At 42.6% G+C, this 26,404-nt stretch overlaps 1 protein-coding gene across 3 annotated transcripts in view; it reads left to right on the forward strand.

Moving 5' to 3' along the window:
• ANK2 (ankyrin 2) overlaps positions 1-26,404 on the forward strand; it is a 1,987,506-nt gene that overhangs the window by 716,802 nt on the left and 1,244,300 nt on the right. The gene's annotated exons all lie outside the window — the stretch shown is intronic.

Raw genomic sequence — 26,404 nt, forward strand, 5'->3', positions numbered from 1 at the left:
TATACAGACCATGACTGTCTCGATGTGACTGAACTATGCACCAAACCCAGACCCGACATCGTAGATGAGCCACTGACGGACCCAGATGAAGTTTTCTTTGTCGATGGCTCATGTGTAAGAGACGAAGTTGGGCAGTTGAGAGCAGCTTATGCTGTTTGTACAATTGAAGGAGTTGTGGAAGCAGGGTGCCTGGAAGGAGTAAACTCCGCTCAGGTAGCCGAGATTATTGCCCTAACACGTGCTTGCTTAGCAGGCAATCAAATTCGAGTCACCATCTACACCGACAGCCAATACGGGTTTGGGGTAGTTCATGATTACGGGCAGTTATGGTCTCAAAGAGGGTTCATGACTTCTTCAGGCTCTCCCATTCGCAATGGAGAGTTTGTGCGCCTGTTGTTAGAAGCATTGCAATGTCCAGCAAGTATCGCAGTTGTAAAGTGCATCGCACATACCAAAAATGAGGACTTTGTTTCAAAAGGCAATAGATATGCTGATGAAGTTGCGCGGTATTGCGCAGAACAAGGTTACTCTTTCACAGAGGTGGATGTGGGTGGAATAAATGTAAGAACTGAATTAGCCATGATACTGGAAACTGTTGATACTTGGGATGAACTGTCAACCATGCAAGAAAATGCTCCTGATTCTGAGAAAGAAACATGGGAAAAGGCAGGATGTGTAATGGGTGAGACTCATTTTTGGGTCTCAGCAGACGGCAGAGCAGTGTTGCCCAATGAGATGGTGAGTCCAATGGCTAGACTCATACATGGTCCCGTACACTTAGGGAGAGATGCTATGCTGAGAGTGTTTAGACAGACTTGGTACAATCCTAAGTTTAGAATAGCAGCAGAAGCAGTGTGCCAGCGTTGTGTGACCTGCCAGCAGCTGAATGTAGGGAAAAGAACACCAGTTGCACTAAGTCACATAGGAAGGTCTGGAGGTCCATTCAACAGAATGCAGATAGATTTCATTGAAATGCCAAGATGCAACCGCCTCCGCTATGTCCTGGTGGTTGTTTGTGTGTTCTCCAGATGGGTTGAGGCATACCCTACACGTAGGTGCGACACCCTCACAGTGGCTAAGTTACTGCTTAGAGAACTTATCCCTCGTTTCGGGGTGCCGGCCTTTTTGGAATCAGATAGGGGAACACATTTTAACAGCGAGCTTGTGAAGATGATTTGTGTTGCACTGAATATAGACCAAAAGCTCCATTGCAGTTACCGACCAGAAGCCTCAGGAATTGTGGAACAAATTAATGGCACGATCAAGTCCAGAATAGCGAAAGTTTGCTCCTCAACGACCCTGAGTTGGCCTGATGCCCTGCCATTGGTACTCATGAGCCTTCGTAGTACCCCAGACAGAAGAACAGGGTTGTCACCACATGAGGTGTTAATGGGGAGAGCAATGAGACTGCCATCTATTCCAGCTACTGCACTGTTAAATATCACAGATGATATGATCCTGGACTATTGTAAGGGGCTGTCTGACGCCATGCGTTCTGTGTCCCTTCAGGTGCAGGCTGCAGAGGTTCCAGCGTGCCAGGGCCCTTGCCATGACCTGTATCCTGGGGACTGGGTCCTGGTGAAGAAACATGTGAGAAGAAGCTGCTTGGATATTCGTTGGCGTGGGCCCTACCAGGTCATCCTGATCACAAGTACAGCTGTAAAGGTGGGAGGCCTGCCCAATTGGATACACGCGTCGCATACGAAAAGGGTTCCAGCACCTCTGGAAACAGCTCCTCTCTCGGATGGACGTCCAGCTGAGGACCAAGAAGCCATAGAGGGGGCTAGCCAAGCTGTAGAGGTGCCAGTGGAAGCAGGGAACGAGTCTGACCAAGCTGAGGACGGTCAGTACAACAGCGAAACAGAAGACGCTACAGAAGGAGAAGACAGCTGGGAGTACGAGTCTGACCCTGACAGGTCTGAAAGAGAGCGAGAACAGACCAGAAGGAGAAGGAGTAGAAGGGCACGTGGAGAAGCAAATTGGCCGCAAAGAAGAAGTTCTAGCCTGAGGTCAACTCCAGAAGCAACCCTTCCTCCGATATCAGAAGACTCAGACCCAGAAGAAGGTGCTCAGGGCGCTGAAGCACCAGACCGAAGAAGGTCAAGAAGAGTGCGTGTGCCTAACAGAAGATACTCCACACCTGAGTGGACGTATCTGGCGACAAATGTCTGTGAAACCGGAGACAGGGAGGATCCGAGCGGTGGTGGTGTCCAGTTCTGAGCCCATTATCACCGTGGAAATACAACTGTTGGTACCCGGTGTCGAACAAGAAGGGTCACTAACATTCGTGCTCCCCAGACCTCCCCGCCTCAGCAAGTTAAAACACATGTTTCTTACAGAATTGAAATTCCCCGACTTTGGTACCACGATAACAGCACATGAAGAGCATACTCTTCGCATGGAAATATTGAACTATGCTATTGAAGCTGCAACCACAAATCTAATAGTCGATTGTTAAAGGACTTTGTAAATAAAGCAAGCAGAAGAAAAGAAGATTACCTAGCGCCCAGGAAGCAGAGAATTTTAGGGAACCCCTTGAGTGGATGGAGAAGGGCTAGGGTTGTCTTTTTGAACTGTGAAAGGACTTTTTTTTTGCGAAAAAGGCTGTCAGCCTCCAGCTGTGTGGATTCTAAAGACAAAAAAGGATTGAAAGAGACTGTAAAGGAACGAGAGGAAAAGAACTTTTTTTGCAAAGAGAAAGGGAAAAGCTAGATTGTCTGACGAAATGGAGGCCGGCACCCCGAACCGCAGAGCTAAATGTATAATAGGTACACTAATAGTAGGAGTGATAATATTAATAGCTTTAGTAGTAACAATTTCTTATGTAAAGGGACATGAGGAAGAGGTAAAGGTAACTGATGCGAATTCTGTAGTAACACTTACACCCACTGTTGCAGGTGAGAAAAGGGAAAACACTCAAGAGAAAGCGTTATTGGCTGCAGAAGCCCGCAGGTTACATGTAGACGAGTCCCAAGGAGACTTTAGGTCAAATGCTTATGCTAAACTTTTGTATGAATACGTGGATGCCTTGGAGGTTAAGGATTGCTACGTCTGCATGCAGTTGCCTGCGTCTGTAGATGAAGGAATTCGATATCATCACCTCCCTCTGACATATGGCATTACATGTAGCTTATTGCTTAGTATATTTTATGAGAGAGATAGTTTTGAATACTATTTCTCCAATTATGATTCTGTGTTGCCAGAAGTCCCGAATTATAAGCAGATGAATAAATGGGATTACTGGAAGAGTGAAGACAGATTGGCCAAATTCTTCATTCCTTGGATTACCTTAGATACTTCACATGCCCGTAGAAATAACCTGACATGTAAGGTGTCCGAAGTCGAGAAAAAGTTCATAGGGCAGGTGGATGATCGTTACAGGAGACAAAAGATTTTGAAAAAATCAGGACAAGGGAAATTAGATTGGACCGAGGAAGAGAAGTCACACAAGAGAAAGGGTAGTAGTGGTCCAATAGCTTTAGATAAAGCGCAGAGAGGAAAGTTATGTCTTCACCGAGCCAAAACGTATTATGAAAATGTATACGTGGGTGAAGTTGACTGTGAACATGCTTTTAATTTAGAGTACTACACTAAGGATTTCCTGAAGGGAATGCAAGTAATTCCAAATGTGTATTTTGTATGTGGAAGAAATGCTTACGTGAGACTACCTGACAACTGGTATGGATCATGTTACTTGGCAATTGTCTTCCCCAAAATATATCATGCACAAGACTTATTGATCATTGAGGGCCAGACATCATCGAGGGGAAGGAGAGATTTAGGCGATGCAGAAATGGTTGGAGATGTCTTTGGAGCTATGTTCCCTCTTTTGGGAATAATCCTTAATGATGTTAAAATTAGACGACTGGCAACAGTTGTCGACAGGTTGTCTGCCAGCACTGCTCAGTCCTTAATGCTGGTAGAAGGAGAGATGCAATCGATAAGGGCTATGGTTCTTCAAAATCGGCTTGCATTAGATGTCTTATTAGCAAAAGAGGGCGGAGTCTGTAAGGCTTTGAAGGTTCAGGAATGTTGCACTTACATTCCAGACCTTTCAAAACCCCTTGAGAAAGTTATTAAGAACATAACTAATATACACAAAGAGATCGAAGACTTGAGTAGAGAAAATGTCTGGGAAAAGGTGGGCCACGGAATGAGTACAGTTGGAGGGTGGTTTTCCACCTTAGGCAAAAGCTTTATTTGGTATATCCTAAAGCCTATCATCATAATATTGATCTGTGGGATAATATTGTGGGGATTGGTGAGGGTATTCAAATGGTACAGAGCAAGAAGGTCAGAAAGGGCCCAAAGAGAACAGTTGCAGAGATTGGCTGCCATACAAGATAATCAGTACAGGAGCCTGAGAGCTCTGGAAGCGCAGAGAATGCCAGCAATAACTGCAGTTTAAATGTTAGTGATGACCCCGAGAGGTCATCAAAGGGGGGAACTGAGAGAGCGCAAACTGATATAAATATATGAGTACATCACACTTACCTATAGAGAGCATAATTCATGAAGAGAAATGCCATGAGTGCTAATAGTATTTGAAATTATATTCTAAATGTATAGCTAATATAGAGATTTAAGTAGAAGTGGAATTAATACAGAAATGTGTGACATTATATGATTTTATTAGATGTGATTATTTTGAATCTATGTCGTGTAGCTGTTAACATATAAGATGGTCTGTGGTAAAACGCAGAACGTGGTAGGCCTCAGGGCCAGAGCTGGAGCTAAAAGGGAAGGTGTTTCTTTTCACGACACAGATTGTTTAACGTTTTTGGTCATTGCATTAATGGGCCATGATTTAGAGTAATGTTTTCTAAATAATAGAATAAGAGTTTTAACATGCTTTAATTAAATGAAGAAATAGAATGCTATAATCATAATGTGAAATATTGTAGGCCTGAAATGTTTTAGCATTGATTTACACGTACATGTCTGGGCTGAGAAATGTTGCAAGCCTTTTTAGAAGTCTATGAGAGTTGGGTTCTTGGCGGCAGATATCTGTCTGCAACAGGAAAGGGGGGATCCAATTATAAGTGAATGAATAGAGGCCTGTTCAGTAGACGGCCCAGACATGGAGGAGGGTTCTGGAATGTTTAAGGGGTATCAGCGGGCCGGAGAAGAGACTGAGAAGCAAGGTCAACTCTAACGTCTGAGGCCCAATACAAAGCATCATGGAAAAAGCCTGAAGTTGCACCACGTGAGAGGCGTTTCGCAAGGGGCGTCTCAAATGTTGTTGACTATTTTGTATTAGGGACAGCACCCCTGGGTGGAGTTAGAGCAGAGACCTGAGGACCCTTTAGAGAGCGGATGGGTAGGCAGTGAGGGGTCATGACTGGAGAACTTTAGGTTTTCACCAAGAGACTTAGAGTGGGTGACTTCCCTTGGGGGTCATTCATTGCTGACACCTTTGTTAGGTTGGGATTTGGTTAAGTAGGGATACCATCTAGAACAGGGTAGGGACGCCTAACCTGTGTTTGTTTTCCTCCAACCTAAATGAAGGAGAGATATGCGTCTATGCTGATAGCTTTGCTATTTTTAGAACTTGTGTTAGTGATTTCTGTTGCTCGTCTGAGGGCTTTTCGAGAGCACATGTATGTAATTGGACCTGTGTACCTCGTGAATCTCATTCTGAGATGCTTGTATTTGCAGCTCATTATATCTTTACAATAAACTTTTGAAACCTAGAAGTTGTCCGTGATCTTTGAGAGTAGAGTCCTTTCTTGGGTGAACTAATTTGCAGATAGGTGTACTGTTTCCTTCCAAGACAGGCAATAAAGGTTCAGTCGACCAGATTGAGGTTTGGATCAATAGATATAAGGTATCGATCAAAATCTCGCCCTTTCAGGTGCATTGTAAATACAAAGAAACACTTTTTTTTAACTGTCTTGCACTGCAGGCATTATTTATTGCTCTGTCAGTACCCCAGTGTTATCAAACCCGTTGGCTTTGCCAATGCTTGTTTGTAATATATTTTCGGTGCATATATATATATATATAGCACTTCATTTCCCCGACAAGGTGCCAAGAAGCATTAGATGATGGGTAGCAGGCTGTACCATGTGGGAGTGAGTGCACGCTTTTCAGAGATCCGAAACTGCAGGAAGGTGTGTGTGGGAAGCATTTTGGTGTTGCGCGTCACTGGATGGAATGATGTTCAGAACCTAGCCCTGCATTGAGAGCAAGTATGATGGGGGACACTCATTTTGTATTCCATTGTAATCACATGGTTGTGACGTAATAGGATGTTGTCAGCCAATGGAAGAGCGCCGCTCTGCCAAATAAGTCGTTCCTGCTATATCACTGGACAATAACTGACGTCTTATTTAGTGTTAGCTTGCCTGTGCCTCAGAGCACTGATAGCAGATGTCACCATCTCAGGATCAATCACTGTCACTGCCTCAGAGGGGCAGATGCAGGAAACCCAGACAATTCAGCTGCTGTCAATGAAGCCATTGGATTCACTTCAATTAGACAGAATTTTTTGTTTCTAAAAGCAGGCAGGGGAAATGGAGCAGCAGGATGGAACAGACTGGTGTGAAGATGAGGGGGAGAAGAGGATGAGGCAGACTGGTGTGAAGTTGAGGGGGTGAGGAGGGTGGAACAGACGGAGCCAGGAAGAGAGAATGGCCGACGAGTCGGGAAGAGCGCATTGAATGACGGATAGGATACACTGTTCTGTTGTGTCTTCTGTAAATGTGGTGCAGTGAGTTGTTGCATTAGCCAAGCCAGGGGGCTGTAGTAAATGCCCAGGCAAGGCTGCTGTCTTGAACCAATTTAGTTCACACCACTGACTGTTTACATAGCTGTTCTGTAAGTTTATTTACTGAAACGTAAATTCTTTCTGAAGAAAAATGCTTTTTGTGTCTGGCGTCAGAGCACCCCACTGATACTAAATAATTGGGTGTTGTTTCCCTGCACAGCTAGTTTCGGTGACTTTCCATGTCCATCTTCAGATATTGGGCCTATAGCCTATCTACAGATTTTTGTAGGGTCTTCACTTTACCCCCGCTTAGTTATTGAGCCAGTGTGCACCCTGAATACGGAACCCTAAATATCGAGAAAAAAATTAATCGATAGGAAAGTAAGTCTAGATTTTTTTAACGTAATTTCACGTATCTGTACCTACTCGGTACATATATCTTCAAGGTACAGAAATGTGGAGTTAGGAATATTAAATATATACTTCCCTATGTGCACTTACCTTTTGATATTTTGTCCCTCGATATTCTGTTCTCAATATTATTATATTAAGATATCTGGAGGGCGGTATTTAGTAGTTCAGTCATCGAGCCACAGACTCCTGCCTTCCGGCACCCCCGTCTGACCAGTTACTGAAGGTTGTAGCAGTGTAGAAGTGTTACTGGGCAGGGGCATGTCACAATCAAAAGTTACTACAGGATGACTGTGCATCTCCTACCCCCCAATTGGCCAATCACTCTTTTCCAGTCTATGATAAAGAATATATGACAACACTGTGTCCTCTTAGGGATTCCGTGACCTCATAGCCCTTGCGCCTTTGGCCTTGTGCTCTACAAAGTCACAGCGTCATGAAAAGACCTGCATTGCTTTGAAGGGATATTAGTCCGTGTATTGTTTAGAAATTACCGTGGAGGCTGCCAGCACTGCACATTCGAGAACAAAAAATAACAATTAACTTCAGCCACAACACTCTTCAAGATAGTACTCTCTGCCTATGAGGACAAGGTATGAGCATCACAGACCTCCCGCTGTCCAAACTAAGAGAAATGGTACAGTGACTTATGAGTCTGGAGGAGATGCTCAGCACTGATAGAAGGATGTAGATTTAAAGATCAGAGGTATCAATATTAGTTCGTTGTTATAGTAGTGTTTTTTTGTCTCGTAAGCACTATTCTTTTTTATCCCCCGGAGGAACAAGTAGATATTGTCAAGTTGATCCGAAGTTGCAGAGTGTTATGTTTTAGAAGCTTAGCCAATCCTGTTTTGTAATTTTTGTTATTTTTTAACAATTTTATTTGAAGTTTTTTGGCTAGAGGAAATACTGTCTCCCCTACTTTTCTACATAGCGAGTGCATAGGATGGGTGATACAAGTGAGTAACATACAGAAAATATGCAAGTTTGCTAGGTAAAGAAAATTACAAAGACCAGGCAGCTTAATATTGATGGCCATCCTGCATCAATATTGTTGCCGTCCTCGGTTGAAGAAGCCAATCCACGTAGATCAGATCCACCTGGGTGGCTGGCAAATAAGAAGCTGCCCCGGTCGCAAAGTAGTCCCCCTTAACATACGTCTGATGCTTCCGTTGCTCCTTATCTAATGGGATTTGACACAACTGCTTGATGCAGAGTGCAAAGAAAAACACAGGACTGAGCATTGATCCCTAAGGGTAGACAACATAAGATGGCTGCAGCAGTGACCATAATAGAGACTAAGGGCCAGATTTATATTACACAGTGACATGTATCCAGGCCACCAAAATATAAATTCCATAGAATATAATATAATTTATATTTTGGAGGACCGAATATCCGTCACATTGTGCGGAGTAACCTGTCCGCCAAAATATAAATCGGGCACTAATATAATTGTTACAATGGTTTATTCTCGGCTTTACTCGAACCTATGACTGTGTAAAATAAATAATAAAGACTACGGAAAGGCGAAGACCAGAGTGCCACACTTGCAAGGTATATTTCTTACTGATTTCTGGGTAGGACATTAAGGTTTTGCTTTCTACTCTTGTTAAAATAAAGGAGATGTTGACTGCGCCTCTATGGTATAAATCAATCCGTCCCTCCTTCCAGTTCAAGGTTGCTCGTAAGAGCGTGACAACCAAACTTGGAGCCTTTGAGACTACGTGATAGCCCTCGCAGACTCCCCCAAGGATGAACTGCACTTTGCACTGTTGGAGTGAATTTTCGTAAGTGTCTTTCCCAAAGAACTTAATGTACAAAGGTGCCAAAATCACCAGACGGTGGGAGTGGGCAAGGGAGCCAGATGTACCCAAAGTATGAGAGGTGGGGGTCTCACAGGTTTGAGCTCTAAGGTGATAGCCAGGAACCTCACTCAACCCGTCTGACCTAGAGAAAGCAATAGCTGAATTCCCAGACCCATTAAAAAAATCATGAATAAAAATACACATGTATATGTATAGATAGAGGGACTTTGGACCAACCCTTTTCATCAATTGGTCTGTTCAACTGACGTCATATTTTGCTTCCCCCACTACAGCATACACAAGGCTCTGGGCCAGCTCTTTTGAGTCATTTCGTCTCTTCTACTGTGAATGGCTGCATTTGACTTGATCACATGTGCACATACTCTTAAAAAGAAGTGCACTTCCTTGCCAGAATTCCTCTTTGTCTTCTGGTGTGGTCCCCTCGGCGTGGAAGTGTGCGCTCATTCTTCCGCTCCTAAAAAAACCAGCCCTAGATCCTACTGTCCATGCCAACTATAGGCCTATATCTCTCCTCCCCGCCCTGGCGAAAGTGGCAGAAAGACATGTGCACAGATCAATCTCAGATTTCATCGAAGAGAACGATCTGTTGCACAACACCCAATCCGGTTTTCGTGCCAATTACAGCACGGAGACCGAAGTCACTGTCGCTATTAGAGAGGTGTTAGATGCGGGAGGAAAGGCCATGTTGGTCATGTTGGACCTGTCGGCGGCGTTCGACACCGTTCCCCACGAAACCCTCCTAATACGACTCTGGGAATGCGGTCTTCGGGGGACGGTGTGGAACTGGCTTAAATCCTTCTTAGCCGACCGCCGACAAACGATCTGGGCGCCTCCACACTCCGCCGTTATGGCACCTCTGGAAGTAGGGGTCCCTCAGGGGTCTATTCTTAGCCCCCTGCTTTTTAACATCTTTTTGGCCCCCCTTGCAGAGGTGGCGGAGTCCTTTGGCGCCCAGATCGTGTCTTACGCTGACGACACCCAACTCTTGTTTACCCATAACAAGAACGAGGTGTTCGACGGGAGCCGCATCAGAAGTTGCTTAGAGGCGGTCTTCGGTTGGTTCAGAGAGCATGGTCTAGAGTGATAAATCGGAGTTGCTATTCTTTGGCTATGCTACTGAGCCAGCTTGGAAAAGCTGGTGGCCGCAAGACCTGTTTCCACCTGCAAAGGCAAGTGTTAAAGCTAAGAATTTAGGAATCATTATTGATAATGACCTAACTTACGGGCCCCAAATATCTAGCCTTTCGGGGAAATGTTTCGGCATCCTCCGGATGCTTAGAAAATTTTTCCCCTTGATTTCCATCAATCACAGAAGGGTCATTGTTCAAGCACTTGTCGGGTCCAGATTGGACTACGCAAACGCCCTATATCTAGGACTTCCTAGATACCTTGTGAGGCGACTTCAAGTAGTCCAAAATTCAGCTGCCCGCGCCATCTATGGGCTTCCTAGACGCGCAAGTGCCTCTGATCTGCTCAAAGAGCTGCACTGGCTTCCTATAGCCAAGAGAGTTCTGTTTAAGAGCCTGACGTTGACCTTTAAAGCCCTTCATGCTATCTGCCCCAGTTACATCAGGAAACGTCTGTCTCTTTATAAACCCAACAGAGCTCTACGGTCCGCCTCTCTGTCTAAAATGGTAGTCCCGGCCATTAAACGCGTTAGACAGGGCGGCCGCTCCTTTCATCACTTGGCTCCTCGTGCCTGGAATGAGCTTCCGCTTTCTCTTAGACAGACCCCTAGCCTTCTGTCTTTTAGAAAGGCTTTAAAAACTTGGCTCTTTACCAGATAGGCTTGCCGCTTTCCCTTGCTGTTGTGTCGTGTTGTCGTCCTTGAAGGTTTCCTTCGCCAAAGCGCCGGGACACTCCTTTTGGAGTAGCTGTTGCGCTACAGAAGAACCATAATAACATAACATAACATAACAGAGCTTGTAGTCCAATACTTTCAGCAATTCAGAGCCAATAGTACCTTTCCGTGGTGCCAATAAAACCATATTGTCCTGTGATGTGCATTGTAACTAAAAAGTGTTTTCATTCCTCTTCTAAGCACACCTGCCTGCTAGGAAGCACACATTATGTTTAATTAAAATATATGTGATGTTTATTTATTATTATTATTATTATTTAAAAAAAAATATATTGGGTTTTTTAAACAGACACAAATGCCATTCAACATTTAAACAATATTTAAAATATGTAATGCAAACATATGGCTGTCATTTTTAGGTGGCTGTAGGTAGTATTTTTTATTTTTGTGGCAAATGCTTGCAATAACATTAAAAAATATATAACCATCACACCCCTTGCCAACATTAGACTAATTGGATTTTTCAGTGCTTGCTGCTGAATAGAATAACGAGAGAAAGATGTGAAAAATGTTCACAAAACAGGCACAAGCGCAGTTTGCACATGTAATTTCCCATGTTTTTCACCACGGTGCAGTTCAAATGCAAAAGCACCCAGATACCAGACAGGGCTGCAACGCAGGCCCCTGCAGCCCCTGCGGTGTAGGCCCCCGAGCCCCTCTAGGGGCCTCCAAACCCTTCAAGGGGGCGTGATTTAGCCCAGAACCAATGAATATCTATGAGATATGGGAAACTCGGGGGGCCCTCATCACATTCTGCATCATTTTGTGTTACACCACTGTATTTGCTAGAGTTTTTTTGCACCTTTTACAATTTATTTTACCACATTAAGTTAAAATGGTGCAGACGTGCCTTGTTCTATAATCATACATAGCACAATTCTGTCACATCAGTATCATGCAGAGCTGATCCCTGGGTTGTGCTGTGCACAAGAATCATACGAGCTATTGGTGCAATAAAATGAGGCACTTGTGATAGAGGACAGGAGTTTATCCAACACATGCATTGTTTTGTTACCCAACATTGGTAATGCACTCTAACCATGTGCTGTCCAAGTACTTGAATGGGATCTAGGAAACACTGGTGGGGGGAGGGGGCGGTACCACCAGGTCTGTTCTGAGATGTGAAACAAGAGGTGGGTGTCAGGATTCTTTTGGGAGATCTGAAGATTTATTTCATATTTCTGTATGTGGAATCCAAAACAAGAACCTTTGGTAGCATGCGGATGGGTGTTTTTGGTGCTCTACTATAGTATGTGTTGTAATATTATACTTTCTATGTGACTTAGGCAATAGAACCACAAGTCTTGAGTCCAGCCTGTGCCACCTTCACCGGGGGAAAATTCTACCAGTCATTTATCTTCAGTAACCATGATCTGCAGATTATAAAGTCAAAAAAGGACAATGAAGTACTATATTTCCACCTAACCCAGCCCACCCTCTCATTCAACCAAAAAGTAGAGAAATAATGTAACATTTACCTCTTGCCGTATAACTCTGCAAAGTGTGATCATAAACCTTACATGGGGAAATTTACAAACTCCTTTCTGATTCGGGCATCAGGTGTTCATGCCAAAGGAATGGATGACATTTTCAGAAAGGTTTTAAAGAGAACACACATTGTTACTACGTATATAGCTACAAAGGTGTATAATGAAATGACCCATGTCTTGGTTATTGTGTTCTTTTGCACAAGTTGGCCGCCATAGCCTGACTGTGTTAAAATATATAGGCTGGTGGGAACATTCCGATGCCGTCACGTGTAGAATGGGCTACTTTCTAATAGATCTATTCTCACATGAATATCTAAAAGCTACCACCATATGCAAGTATAGTTATAGCCTTTTTTAATATATGACTGTATGTTCAGACATCTGTTTGAGCTGCTTAGCATGTTGACCTCCTATCGAAGGGATGCCTTTTCTGGGTCTATGCTTCCCCCCCACCGATGTCTGACAACAACGATAACTTTCGATCAACTGACTTAGAGTACTCAAAGGGTAGGTTATACAGATGCTCTATAAACACACTGTTACCTATTGCTTTTGACTGATGGAATCTATAGACTATTTCATACTACATCTGAGATGTTTGCTATTGGGCAAGACCGGAACCACCACTTAGCAGCAATATTTTTAGAATATCCCAATGAAAGATATCATACAAACATTCTCATGACTCGTGGCAGAGACTCCACATGTAAAAAGATAGGTCTGTACTATCTTTATGTGCAGAGTGCTCCACCCCCACTGCGGAGTCACTGCAGTCGTAAAATTACTATTAGTAAAATTAAACTCGTAGTTTGTGAATACCAAAAAAATAGTCAATTTACACAAAAGTGTATGTTTACCTTTGTGAATCAGGCCCTGTCGTCTGTGCACTGCGCCCTCTGATCGCCTGGGTCTTTGTTGTCACATCATGAGCCTTTCTCATTCAACCCATTCTATTACAATCATTCCCAGATCCAGGACTATGGCTCTGTAATCCGCCTCTGATCGTTTGTTATAAAAGGAAAGATCTGCACTGAAGATGTGATAAAACCCCTCAGTTCCTAATCCCTTCTCTCTCTTAAAAAGTATTTTCCCAGGGGATTTACCAGCTATTTGGTTTTAGAACTGTAATGGTACTTACTGTTAGATCTCCATAATGTGTTGAGAGGGAAACACAATAACCCTTTTATCCAAATGAATAAATAAAAAGGTCCTTGTTGTCAAAGCTGGTTATGTTGAGGAACAACACTTAGGAGCAAACACACAAATCCTTGTTAAAAAGCCTTCAGACAACTGCAGGCATTATTTCTTGACAATGCCACTTAAACAGTGCACAACTTGTGCTCACAGTTGCAGGTGCTGGGCAGCAGACCTAATTTTTGGGGACAGTGATTAATTACTCATCCCCAGACTTTGCCCCAGAGCAAGAGAGAGAATAGCAGAAAAGGGACAAAAAAGAGGAAGAAAAAGATAGGAATACAATGACAAAAAGAAAAAGTAGTAATAAACCAGCATTGTCAAAGCCAGTAGGTCTGACTTTCATTTTGAGTCTGCACTAAAACTTTAAAAATAATCGTGCTGGAGTGAAAACAACAAAAACATATTTGTGTTCTGTTTATGATGGATATGTGAGATAAAGATCTTAATATATTATGCAGGGTACTTTCAAGATACAGAATAATCCTCCGTGTTTACAATGAAAGCCCTCCTTAGAGGGCGGAATAATATACTAAGTAGTCACGCTATGTATGTTTAAAAGAATTAGTTACAATAGGTTGCACCATTGGACTGTCAAGCCAGACATAAAAAGAACCTGCAAGAGTGAGATAAAGACACAGGAAATGTCTGGCGGTGGAAGAAAAGCCGCGGTATTATGCAACCCTATCACTTGGCTGCTTCGACAGTGAGCTTCTAAGAAAAAGAATTGTATATGCTTGCACTTATTTATTATTATTATTTTTTTTTTTACAAATTAAACACTGCACTTAAACTATCTACATCAGATTTGTAGGCCGAGGAGTTAGGTGGTGTTCTTGAAAGGCAACTTCCAGCTATCCTACAAGTTGGTCCCACACGTCACATAGTTGCCATTAAAGTAAAAAAAACTATGTAGGAAAAAATATACTATTTCTATGTTCTTTCTATAGACCGGAAATTCAGTTAACTAGTTGCTTTCAAACAGACATTCAACCTAATTTATACACTGTGAACAATACATTATTGTAAATCTGCAATTCTACAAAATTAATGTAAAAAATATTTAATTAAATAATATTGCTAGAAATTACATAAAACATTGTGATTATAAGAGATAGAGGTTTTCCATCTGTGCATCCAGGATCTGGAACAACAGGAACACTACCGCAACTCTGCTCCAATCTAGGAAAGAGTTTAAGATTCACCTCTTTACAGAACAATACATCACAATACATTAACCATTTCCTCTTACTCACTGACTTTATGCTTGCCTTTGACCATGTACGTAACAAAATGTACATTATTTCTCAAAATGTTCATAAATATTTTTGTTGACTCAAATACCAATGTTGATACTTCTAAGAACTCCTGAAAATTTACAAAACGGACACCTAAACATATATGCACAGTCCCTTGAAAACATTTTCTCAGATTTGAAGTGTAATTTACATTTATTTAAATTACACTTTATATAGCGCTGCTGTGTGAAGAAGTGGATTAGTGCACTTTATAATTGATAAACTACAGATACTGAAAGGGAAGTTTGTTGTGAGTTAAAGATGGTATGTAATGTCAACCTGGGAATTGAGTGTCTCCATGGTGACTAGAATGGTATATCTAGATCAGTTCTGGTGTTTTTACTGATTCTCAAACTTTTTTCCAAGTATTATCAAATTTAGTAGATGATTTAAATGCAGCTAAGGGAACTAACGTGATTTAAAAAGAGGTTTACAAGTTTGGCCAATTGGAAATATTCAGAATGAGGCTCCAGGTTTCTGATTCCAAACTGATTAGCAAAGCCCAGACTATGGCAGGACTGGCAAAGTAGGACTGATGTCCAAGTTACTGTTCAGGTTCAGAATTATGAGCTATGCAGACTTTAATGCACTCAATAATTACCGCTTGCGATAACGTTTTCACCCCAGTTACATTTCAGCTGGTCAAACCTGGTGGAATTTAATGTGAGAAAAAGGCCCAGAAATTACCTATACGTGCAGATTTTGGAGGGGTAAGCCTATTTTGGTGCAGTAAACCCAAATGTCTGCATGTTATTCCCCCATTTTAAGCAAAAATTTAGAATAGGGGCTATTTGTCACACCAGATAAATCCGAGCTTTGGGGTGATCGATATTATCGGGTGCAATAAATAATGAATGTCCTGGAGCACACATAATCAGGGCAATCGTGACTAGATCATATCCCCTCCCAACTTCTCAGCATCATTGGTGAAGCAACAGCGCTTACTTTTGTGAAAGTTCCCGTTGACCAGTTTCAAGTGGTTACAAATGGATCTCGGTAATGGGTTTTTGATGTCAGGCTATATAAGTCCAGCAGAAAAAAGAATAAATAAAAAAGTGCAACTGAAGGAAACGAACACCCACTGTCAGACACCAAAAAGCCGCCCAATAAAATGTCACCTGATGCTCAAAAACCCATATGCTTGAGAAATCAATATAAACTGGTCGACAAGGAACTAACACCAGGTTAATCAAGTACCCGACAGTTCAAGCTTGTCTGTCTGTTGTCAGGGACAGGACCACATATGATGCTTCTGTGAGTTCTGGTCTTGTGAATGCATTCATGCATAAGTGACACATTCCAATTCATTCTGCACGACTGCTTCATTGCTGTATTGTCTAATGGACGAATCCAGACTGGCTGCATCTGTAGCATCATACTGTGCTGTGTTTTGACAGCCGCCACTCTGAATGTCCCCAGCCTCAGTCAGTCCTCATAAATATTGCAGAGCCTGGCAGACAGAATAGACAAGAATCTAGGCCGCCGCTCCCTACAAAGCACGAATTACCAAAGCAAGGGTTAAGCTCACGGTCATGATTTTAACTGTTTTGCAATTTATAGATTTTTTTTTGCCTCATCTGAATTTCATTCCTTTCATGTATTCACTATCAGCAGTGCCAGTCTTGAAACCAATTAATCTGGGCAAATTTGCTAACAACTATAAAGGAGCCAATGGGCCATGGCATCACTTACAGCTCTGAAAGCAGCCTCCTAGCCTGCAGCCTACTGGGGAAATGCCAGAGGGGCAGAATGACCAGGCCAGACTGCCAATGCACAAATGCAAATCTCAGATGTTGTAACTGACAACATCTGAACTTGGCTTATGGGATAACGGTGCCAAAATACACTTTTAATGATGTCAGGCTTCCACTCTTGACCAATGGGAAAACATATTTGAAAAACGAATTTTGAGCCTATCCCCAAACATGGAAGTGTGCTGCATGAGTAAAATAATCTGTGTACTCACTCGCAGTACCCATACTTGAGGCGTATGATCCGTAAAGGATGAGGTACGTTTCCCTGCAACCCGTCTCTTCCTTCTTACTTAGTGACAACATTTGGACACTCTCATTAGTGCATGGAAATACAGTTATGAAACCCAGTGTAATCAAGGGCTCGCGTATTCATAAAACCATCAATAGCTGCCTCGAGTTAATTTTTAAGCGCTATCTATATATTGATAGATGAGGAAATAGAGAAACGAGGGGAAGTATTTTTCTCAAAATTACGGCACGCCTCATATCTGAGCTTGGATCTCAGCAAGATTGTTGCTAGTCTGTGATGAAATGGGGTAGGCTCGGTGTCATGGCTGGATTGGCCGTAGCAGGCACCGGGCGTTCCCAGTGGGCCGGAAGGGTGGGGGCCGGTTTTAGACCTGTGGGGCCGGTTTAGTTACTGGAGGCTGGTTTTGCAGCAGTGCTGCAATATTGCCCCCGTGACAAAATCAGCGTTAGTGTTTCCCACGAGCACCCCCTCCCTCCACAGGGCCGGTCCGACTTAATTGCCAGGAATGGCTTGCTTTCTCAGTCCGGCCCTGCTCCGTCGGGGTTTGGCTTTGGTGTGCCTCCTAGCACAGCTTGTTTGTGATCTTGAGTATACATGTAGGTAGGGTAGGCTGCGTCTGGAAGGGTAGGACAGGCAGCCGGGATGGGTTCTATGCTGGGCCTTGAGGTAAGATGAATTGGGCTCCATCTAGCCTGTGGATGAGCCAACCCATTTTCATCTAATGGCCTTATAAGGTTAGTTTAATGATGAAAATCTTGTAACCTACATCAGTGGATTGCAACCCTTCCAGAGGCTTGCGTAGCACAGGTTTAAACCATTGTGGTATTTCATTTATCCATGGATAAAATGAGTACCATTGAGCTGTTCAGTATTTGTTCCTACTTTTTTTGGCACCTAGAGTAAATTTAGTGTGTTGTATATATGGTAATACTAGACATAGTAAATGTGAAAGGGCCATGGAAAATGCCCACCAGTCATTAAAAGATAACGTTTTTCTTACAACATGGACAATTTAACTGCAATTATACTTCTAAAAACAGGCACGTGCCTTATGATCCTAGCTTTATAAATCAGTTGTTAGTTTTGACTAATATGCCGTTTTAAAAAGTTTCGATAGGAGGAGCTGAGAGCACAGGAGTGTCTGGGTTCAATCCTGTGCTTTTCATCCCCTTCCCTGCCAGTACTCCTATAGTCTGGGGAGAGATGCCCTCTCTCTGACCCCAGTTGGCTCTTCTTCTCGCCACACAGGCTCCACAGCCTCTGAGGAACGCAGACCTCCCAAGAATTCTTTGGAGAGCCCAGCAGGACTGTCTGCCCTTGATTCGCACTGCCACAGATTATATTGTTTGCCTTTTCCAGTCCAACCCCCAACTAAACAGTCCCGCGGTTCCATTGGCTATGCTACAACTGGCGCTTGCACGCACGCTCCATTTTGTTTTACAGAATCGATGCATACCTGGCCTAGTTTCTCTGGGAAAAGTGCTGCTGTGTACTGTTGAGCCTGTGTCCTGTGGACAATGGTCACCTTGCTATACTTAGAAACTTCAACAAGATTACATCTTTTACCTTTCCAAATCAAGTAGTGTGCTTTTAAAATTAATCGGGTGAATCCTACTGATGGAACACAGCACATTAGACTCTTGGGAGCTTAAGGGTACATTCCTAGTCGATATCACTCTATGATTATGGTGTGTTAGATATGAATCTATCTATGCAATACTCCAGTTGGAAGTCTTAGTGGATTATATATACTAGATAGATAAATAACTGGATCTCTTGATAGAATTGCATATTTTTTATTGAAGTTATGGTAGATGTTACTATATTCACAGTTTTTTTCATTATATTGTTTGGACTTAGCGTTTTCTGTTCCTCAATTGTGCTAATACTGCATGGAAGTAGCCAAACACATGTTGGCAGAGAATCTACACAAAAGCAACTATAGTTTTAATGTTAAAATAAATGTACGTATTAAGATGAGTGTACCAAAAGTACAACATGAGATAAGGCAACAGTACTAGATCAGATATATATTACAATATAGAACATAATGCTATTTCTATAAAGAATAAAGTAAATGAAGAAAGTAAATGAACTAATTTTTCATTTAAAAAATCAATAGAGGTGACTCCTATCTAGTTTTTCTGCCTTTAAATATGACAGATATGGGCTTTCTGATGTTTTCTAGTGTTTTTGGAGGGCACCTTGTCGCTGTACTAATATTTTTCTTTCCACTCCCATTTTTCTTTTGCTGTAGTATGTTCATATGTGTATTTTGTTTGGGAACATGCATTGGGGTTGTTTATGCATATATATATTTTTCTCTTTGAGAACTTATATGGTACCACACCTATCCTAAACTTACAACCGTGGAAAACATGGGGTGTGTTTTTTCCACTCTTTTAAACTCAGTCTGCTAACTTTAATGCCCATTGATCTTGATTTATTCACATTTGCACACAGCACTTAGATGTTTTTAAGTATTAGGAATTGGCTAATTGAAGTCTAGTACCAGTTTACCCCATGACAACAACATGTGAACCTGCCAAGCATTTTACTAAATCCCTTTACAAATAGGTTTAGCCAAGTATCAAAGCAAATGCCATGCATGTTGGAAAATAGTCCACATGTCTACCCTGGTGATGAGGAGGCAGGAGCCGAATTCAGTTGTAGCTTTATTGTAAGTCTACTCATCACAGAATGCCCGTTAACCATCCCTCACCGCCCTCCGTACTCCCAACATTCTAAACAAAGCGTGCCACGCACACACACACACACGAGGTGGGACTTGGAGAGGGAAAGGTTTGGGAGTATGGGATAAGGCGCATTAAAACAGAACACTACACTACTTAGCTCCAAATTCTCATCCTTGGTGGATCGCCCACTTAGCTAGTCATAAGTGGTTTCTAAAGGATCCACCTAAGGCATTCGGATAATTAAACACTGGATTGATGCATCCGGTAAAAAATGATATAAGAAAGGGTAGTTGTACGAGTTAAATAAGAATGTCAACCGGAGTCAAAAGACGCCATTAGACACAAATAACTAACCAGCTCATCAAGAAACTGGATTTTCTCCACAACCCTTCAATTTTTAGAAAGAAAAGAAAACATACTCCAGCAATTGAATCCAGTAGAAACAATTTGAAACTTGCCAACTGGTATTTCCATCAATGTGGTGTGTTTTCTGGTCTTATAGGTGTTAGATACAGTAAATTTCCTTTGCTTGGCTGTAAATTCTTCCATGAGCAATCTGCATTCTCTGTGCCATGTTATGCCAAATAAAAAAAAGTAATACTTAGATACGAGTTGAAAATATTCCTGTGAGTCAGGATGGTGAGCTGACTGCGGAATTGTAGCACTTATTGTGCGAGATCACCTGCCTTGGATAAGTACAGTGTGGGGCTGTGCTAAGTACATGGTATTACCACTGCGCACAGTGGTGAGTCAGCGGTTGTCGCTGGGATCCGGATATGCTGCCTGGCACCCGGAACTGCTGCTAGGCACCCTTCTATGTTCAGATGTGTTGGTAATCGTGAGGCAGAAAAGCTAAGTAAAATGTTGCTTTAAACGTCCTACAGCTCTTCATAATTGTGGAACCGCTTTAAGGCTCGTTGGCTGACAATTATGGAGAGCTCCCTTATCCTTAGAAAGTGACATCATACTGAATGTTTCCTGGGAAAGTTTGCAGGTAACAAGAAGTGAGTCATCCCAGGGGAAAACCAGGACCAACATTTTCCAAGTGTGACTTATTTGTTTGGTAATACCCTAAAAATGACTTCAGGGGCAGGTGCAGGGTAGGTGAAAGGTAGGTGGATGCTAAGAAATATCATTGGGATGTCCACAAAAGCCTCTCTGTGTCTGCAAAGAAGGTGGTTGTGGCACTTTTCCTGCATATGCAGCACTCTCTCTAATTAGCTTTAGCAGAACTATACAATAAGAAATCAGATAACTAAAAGTGTTGCATAGTTGTTGCTAGTGGCTGTGCTAGTGTTGGAGCTCTCAGCGCAAGCTCACGAGGCCCATAATCCTTCATCTTGGTAGATCAGAGGATATTAAGAGACACCTGTGAACTCAGCCTCTCATCTTTATGCAGTGTCTCATTCACTGCCCCCTGAACGACTTGCTCCCTTCTTAACAAAGTACATTAACACATATCCTCTCTACACAAAGATGCATTCATTCAGTGATTCAACTCAACAGAATATTTTGAGATCCAATGGCGTTTTCAGAAGGTAACTAATATCAAGTCAGTAATTTCTGCAATAATACTACCTCATCGCACTTATTGCAACATAAGGTTTTGAAATGCTGTACCATTCGACAACATCAGAGACTTCTCAATGTTCCACAGCCCAGCACAGACCCCTACTGGTTTGGTAGATCTTGTAGTTTTAAGGGCTTTGCTGTACGGTGTGCTGTGAACAAGAACCAGATACCATTTTCCTTCTGATTCTAATGTTCCCAGATATAGCTCTGCAAGGCCTTGTGTACTCTTCGTTGAGGGATGGGGTGCATCTTGTAAGGGAGGAAATGGTTTTAGAAAGGAAAAAAGGGAAGGAAACATGTATTCATGGAGGCATTTAACGATAACAAAACTTCCAGTGTCTGACACCCCACAATAGACTCATCTGAAGTAGGTTGATGCCCATTAACATCTTTGTACCTCTCTTTTGAGTTCCACCTGGTTGTGATACAATATTTATCATCTAAGAGATTATGGTCTATAGATTATTTTTTGAGCTATGTCATTCTACACGTTTTCCCCTAAATACCACTAAATGTCTACTTACAGCAGGTCTGGATGCCCCCAAATATAAGACACCACCCCTACACCAACACCTCTACAAAAACGGAGGTTGCTGCATAGAATTGATGGTGAAGGGGTTATGGGAGTCAAAAGAAGAATCTCCATTATTGGCTTCAAGCACTCCCTTCTTCATTTCTTGAGGTGGCAGGCTGATGGTGGTGATTCTAATTTTAGGTGGTCGATTGGGGCAATAATCCGGGTGTGTGCTCCACCAAATAAAATGTTTAAAAGTCTAGTATCCCAGTAAACTCACTCTACTTTTGCTAGAATTATCACCTTGTTTCAATGTTGTTTGTACAACAGAGCTCTACTTTTAACAAGATGATGTGTGTGAGCGAAAAACGTATTGATTTCCCTCTACTAGAGCACCTCTCCCTCCGGGTTTCTCTTGTTGCCGTATTTGCCATGAGGAGTCTTAGGCTCACAGAGAGGCTCATTTGTAAAAGTCTGCCCTGAGCACATTCCTTGCTCCTCTTCCAGGGGCAATAAACAATCCACAAACTCTACACTGTGTACATTCTCCTCTCCTTCCTCCCTCCACTTACTTGGTACAAATCTCAAACTATCCACGCACCCATTATCCCCAAGAAAGCAAGAGTAGAACATTTTAAAACCACCTGACAATGGCTGAGTAAACTCCTCATATGGAGTTGTTTTAACCACAAATGGCTCGGATCTGGGTTACACAAAGGCAATCCAGTCCAAGCATTTCTCAGACCTACTGTGGAAGAAAGTTTGCAAAGAGACAACTAGCCTAACTGTCCAGAAGCATCAGACTCAGCATTCAACCAGATTAAACATGGACTGCTGGTCCACTTTCCAGGAGCTGAGGTAACAAACTAGAGCTTTACTTACACACTTTGAAGACCTGTGCTATATGGTTGAATATGTGTGCTGCCAATTGTACGAAACTTAGGTTCAAGCCATAGTGTTGCCTAGAGTATGAGGATCTCCCTGCCAGATGCCTGAGAGATACAGCTGCATGTAGATACCCCCAAGCTAGACTATGGAGAAAAGAGGACCTAAAGTGCCCAAAATGTTACTAGTCTCATGAACAGATGACGGAGAGCATACACAATGACTTAGGTGCAGATGAGGTACTACAGAAGTTTGTTAGTGTCCTTTCCTGGATCTGTCTACAATTCATGTTTTTCTCCATTTTAATGCCTTTCCTTGGATGGAAAGTCCCACTTTCTTTACTCCAGGGAAGGTAGGAGCCAGTTACCTCCTTCCTTTCTCCTGCTTGGTGTGATATACCTCAACTCATGTCCTTGGAATTTCTGGCGGTTGCCTCACATTCGACGTGACACACCACTTGCAGCTGCGGCCTGTACAGGTAAGAGTGGTGGGGCCGTCTCACCCTATCCCACTTTCCCACTGCTCTTACCCGCAAGGGCCGCGGCTGACCACTTGACTGAAGAGAGAATCTTGTCTTTCTGCATTCGCCTCAAGATAGGTTTCTTATGTTAACCCTTTACCACCTAGTGTTTGGCACCAACCATATATATTTGGTGCTTTCCCGTCCCAGATTATTAACAGCATAGTTTTGTCTTTGCAAACAGAGTGGCACGGTTCCTTATCTTTTACTAAACAATGTTTTGTATCTTGACCCCTTTTCACACCAACAAGCATTTCAGTTTTCAATGTGTGCTTCCTATTTCATTAATTCTTTAAACAATGTAATGTGTGGAATATGCAGAGTCATATTAAGTTGATGGGGAGTCTAAAATGTTTCCCCTTTCTCACGAAGTGGTTGTAATTGACTACTGACCTGATCTCTGACTGCGAAGGCGTAATACGGTCACCTGGAGTGTAATGGGTGCATGCATTTAATTTACAGGCTGTCAGTTCATGAAAACAGCAAGGCACAGCATGGTCACTGCCTCTCCTAATGGCATCCAATTTGTGAGTAGCACTGACACAATGAAGAATGAGGCCTTTTGAGCTGACATTTTCATATGAGTTACATGCGTTGTACTCAAATTGAGTTTGATGACTGCAGCCTTCCAGAAATGAGCAGGCAAGTCATGGAAAGCTGGGCTCATTTCCATGATGTCTGTATTCTAAAGGTCACGTCTCCTCCAATAGTGAGCATGTGTCGGATCCGCAGCACAGTCTCTTGAGCCCCAGTGTTTATCTGAAGCGAGTCGCATGACAGGGAACACAAGTAGGCAGAGACACAGGAGTAGTGTGTGGGAACCACCCTGGGGTCCAATGTGGCCCCGGCATGTGATGAGACCGATATTAGGCATGACAAGAAAGAGAGGCTTCCCTGATCTAGGCATTGCAACTTATTGTGCCACATTCTTCGGCCAAGACAAAACGTCTTCTAATGAAACTGCATGTGGTGTGCACTGCAGTAGGCTATAATGATTTATATATATATATATATATATATATATATATATATATATATATATATATATATATATATCCAGCTCCAAAGTTACCCACAAGTTTGAGGAAGCACTCGGGCAGCAGCAATGCTCGGCAGACCACACACGCAGCAGGAGCAGCCTGACGCGTTTTGGAAAACTCCTTCCTCATAGGCTCAGTCCCACAGAAAAGACAGCAATTCAGCCAACACTACATTTATTGTTTAAACTGCCTTCTAATAGGCTACTTCACAAGCCCATCGTGATTGGACCCAGAGGACACAGCACCCATCAGGGTGAGATTGCCGCACTACATGTCCCAGAATTCCAGGGTGGCCTGTCCACCAATCACGATGGGCTTGTGAAGTAGCCTATTAGAAGACAGTTTAAACAATAAATGTAGTGTTGGCTGAATTGCTGTCTTTTCTGTGGGACTGAGCCTATGAGGAAGGAGTTTTCCGAAACGTGTCAGGCTGCTCCTGCTGCGTGTGTGGTCTGCCGAGCATTGCTGCTGCCCGAGTGCTTCCTCACACTTGTGGGTAACTTTGGAGCTGGATATATATATATATATATATATATATATATATTTGAAACATATATTAAAAACTTCCACCCATTTTATACAATGGTGTTTTGATACAGAGAACTCTGCCCCTGTCCTAATTGCTAGAGAACAGTGGTGTCAATGAGATGCAGGTGAACCTAATTCCAAAATGCCTCCCTCTCTCTGAGTGAAGGGCGCGCTAACCAAGAACTCTCATCCAAACTTTAGAGACACAGCATAACTCAGGGGCTCACAGGACCTGGCGATGTGCTTGTCTCCCATGTCAAATGACGTCATTTACAAGGAACCAAGGCTGGAGTCAGCATGCAGTATACTCGGAAAAGTCCTGGTAGGCTGAAGGTCATTGAGATGCTTTCATGACTGTGATAAAGTAGACTTGCACACCTCAATCCATACCACTTTCTAAAAATGTCATTGTAACTCAAATAATTGTATTGGCAAATAAATACTTATGTATATTTAAATTGGATGAATTTCATAAAGCCCCAGGCCTGTTGGGCTAATGCAACATTTGTAGCACCCTTTTAACCTTTAAGGAATTTATCAAGGATCCCATAAGTATGCAAGAAATCTAGATCATACTGGACAAAAATAACAAAGAGGCTGAATCAGAAATCATCTATTATGGTTTTTCTGGAAAGATGGCTCCTTTAGTGCCATAAAAAGATGACTTTAGCACATCAACAACAAATTAACCACTGACAACAATGGTGCTGTAAATTATGTGCCTTGTGTTCATGAAGCAAAGTAAAGCTAATTGCAAAGAGCAGAGAGCTATAGCACGGACGTTCAGAGACATAATGCCCTGACAATAGGCAGGCCACTTCCACAAACACCTTTTCAGATCATAGCGATGGTCTTGAAGGAATGAGTTGAAGAGTCTATGCATTCCCAATAAAGACAGACCTGGCTCATAGCTTTCTCCGTCAAACCCACAGATTATTCAACAAGCCATATTACAATAAAAATAAGACACAATCAGATTTTCAGCAATAATGGCCAACTTGTTAGATTCAACCAAAGGCTCAGAAAGATGACTGATTCTAGGGCCATTGAAACTGTTGACGATTTTGTCAGCCAAGGCCTCTCCCTAAGATGTTCAATAATCATAAACATATTATGAATGCCACAGAGACCTACAGGACACAAATCATCTGTACTTACCATATTTGTTTTATGAAAATCGATGTCTCTCAACTTAGAGGGAGCATAGGCAGTAGATCAAGGTCTCACAACACTGTGCTCAACCCATCGAGCCACTAAAGCAGTCCTTTGGATGAAGCACAACATTCTACCATTAGCAAACGCATGAATTGCTGCTGGATAGGTATACTCCAATATAGTAAAGCACCAGACCCCGAAGTAGTTCATGACTTTTTTTTTAAATGTCCTGTAAGACCTATCACTTTTTATACAATGTGTTTGGAACATAGTGCTTTAAATTGAATAATTTGGTCCATTCTTTAACCCGTTTGCTACTGCCGTCGGCCAACGGTTGTCGCGAGCACTACCTTTGTAGTGCTGTGCACGTCCGTTGGCCGACGCAAGAAATCACCCGCACCGCGGCGGAACTTACACCGCGGTTAACGGGTTAAAGAGGGAGACATGCTTCAGAACCTGCCATGGCGGGTGGGTAGGGGCAGGATTGGTTGCTAGGCCTGCTTGATGCATTGTAGGGAGGGCAAGTAGCGCAGTCCAGCCCAATATAGAATTAGCCCACTGAATAATGTCAGCCTCAAAGTATATTGGGCAGGTGAGTTTGTACCCAAGGTAGCCTAGTCCATTCAAATGTGCCCCCTTGATTAGTCTTTTTGTAAATGTCAACCTGTAGTACAGTTTCAGGCGATCACTCTATGTGG

Source organism: Lissotriton helveticus, chromosome 2_1 (assembly GCF_964261635.1).
Source record: "Lissotriton helveticus chromosome 2_1, aLisHel1.1, whole genome shotgun sequence".
In the NCBI taxonomy this organism is placed as follows: Eukaryota; Metazoa; Chordata; class Amphibia; order Caudata; family Salamandridae; genus Lissotriton; species Lissotriton helveticus.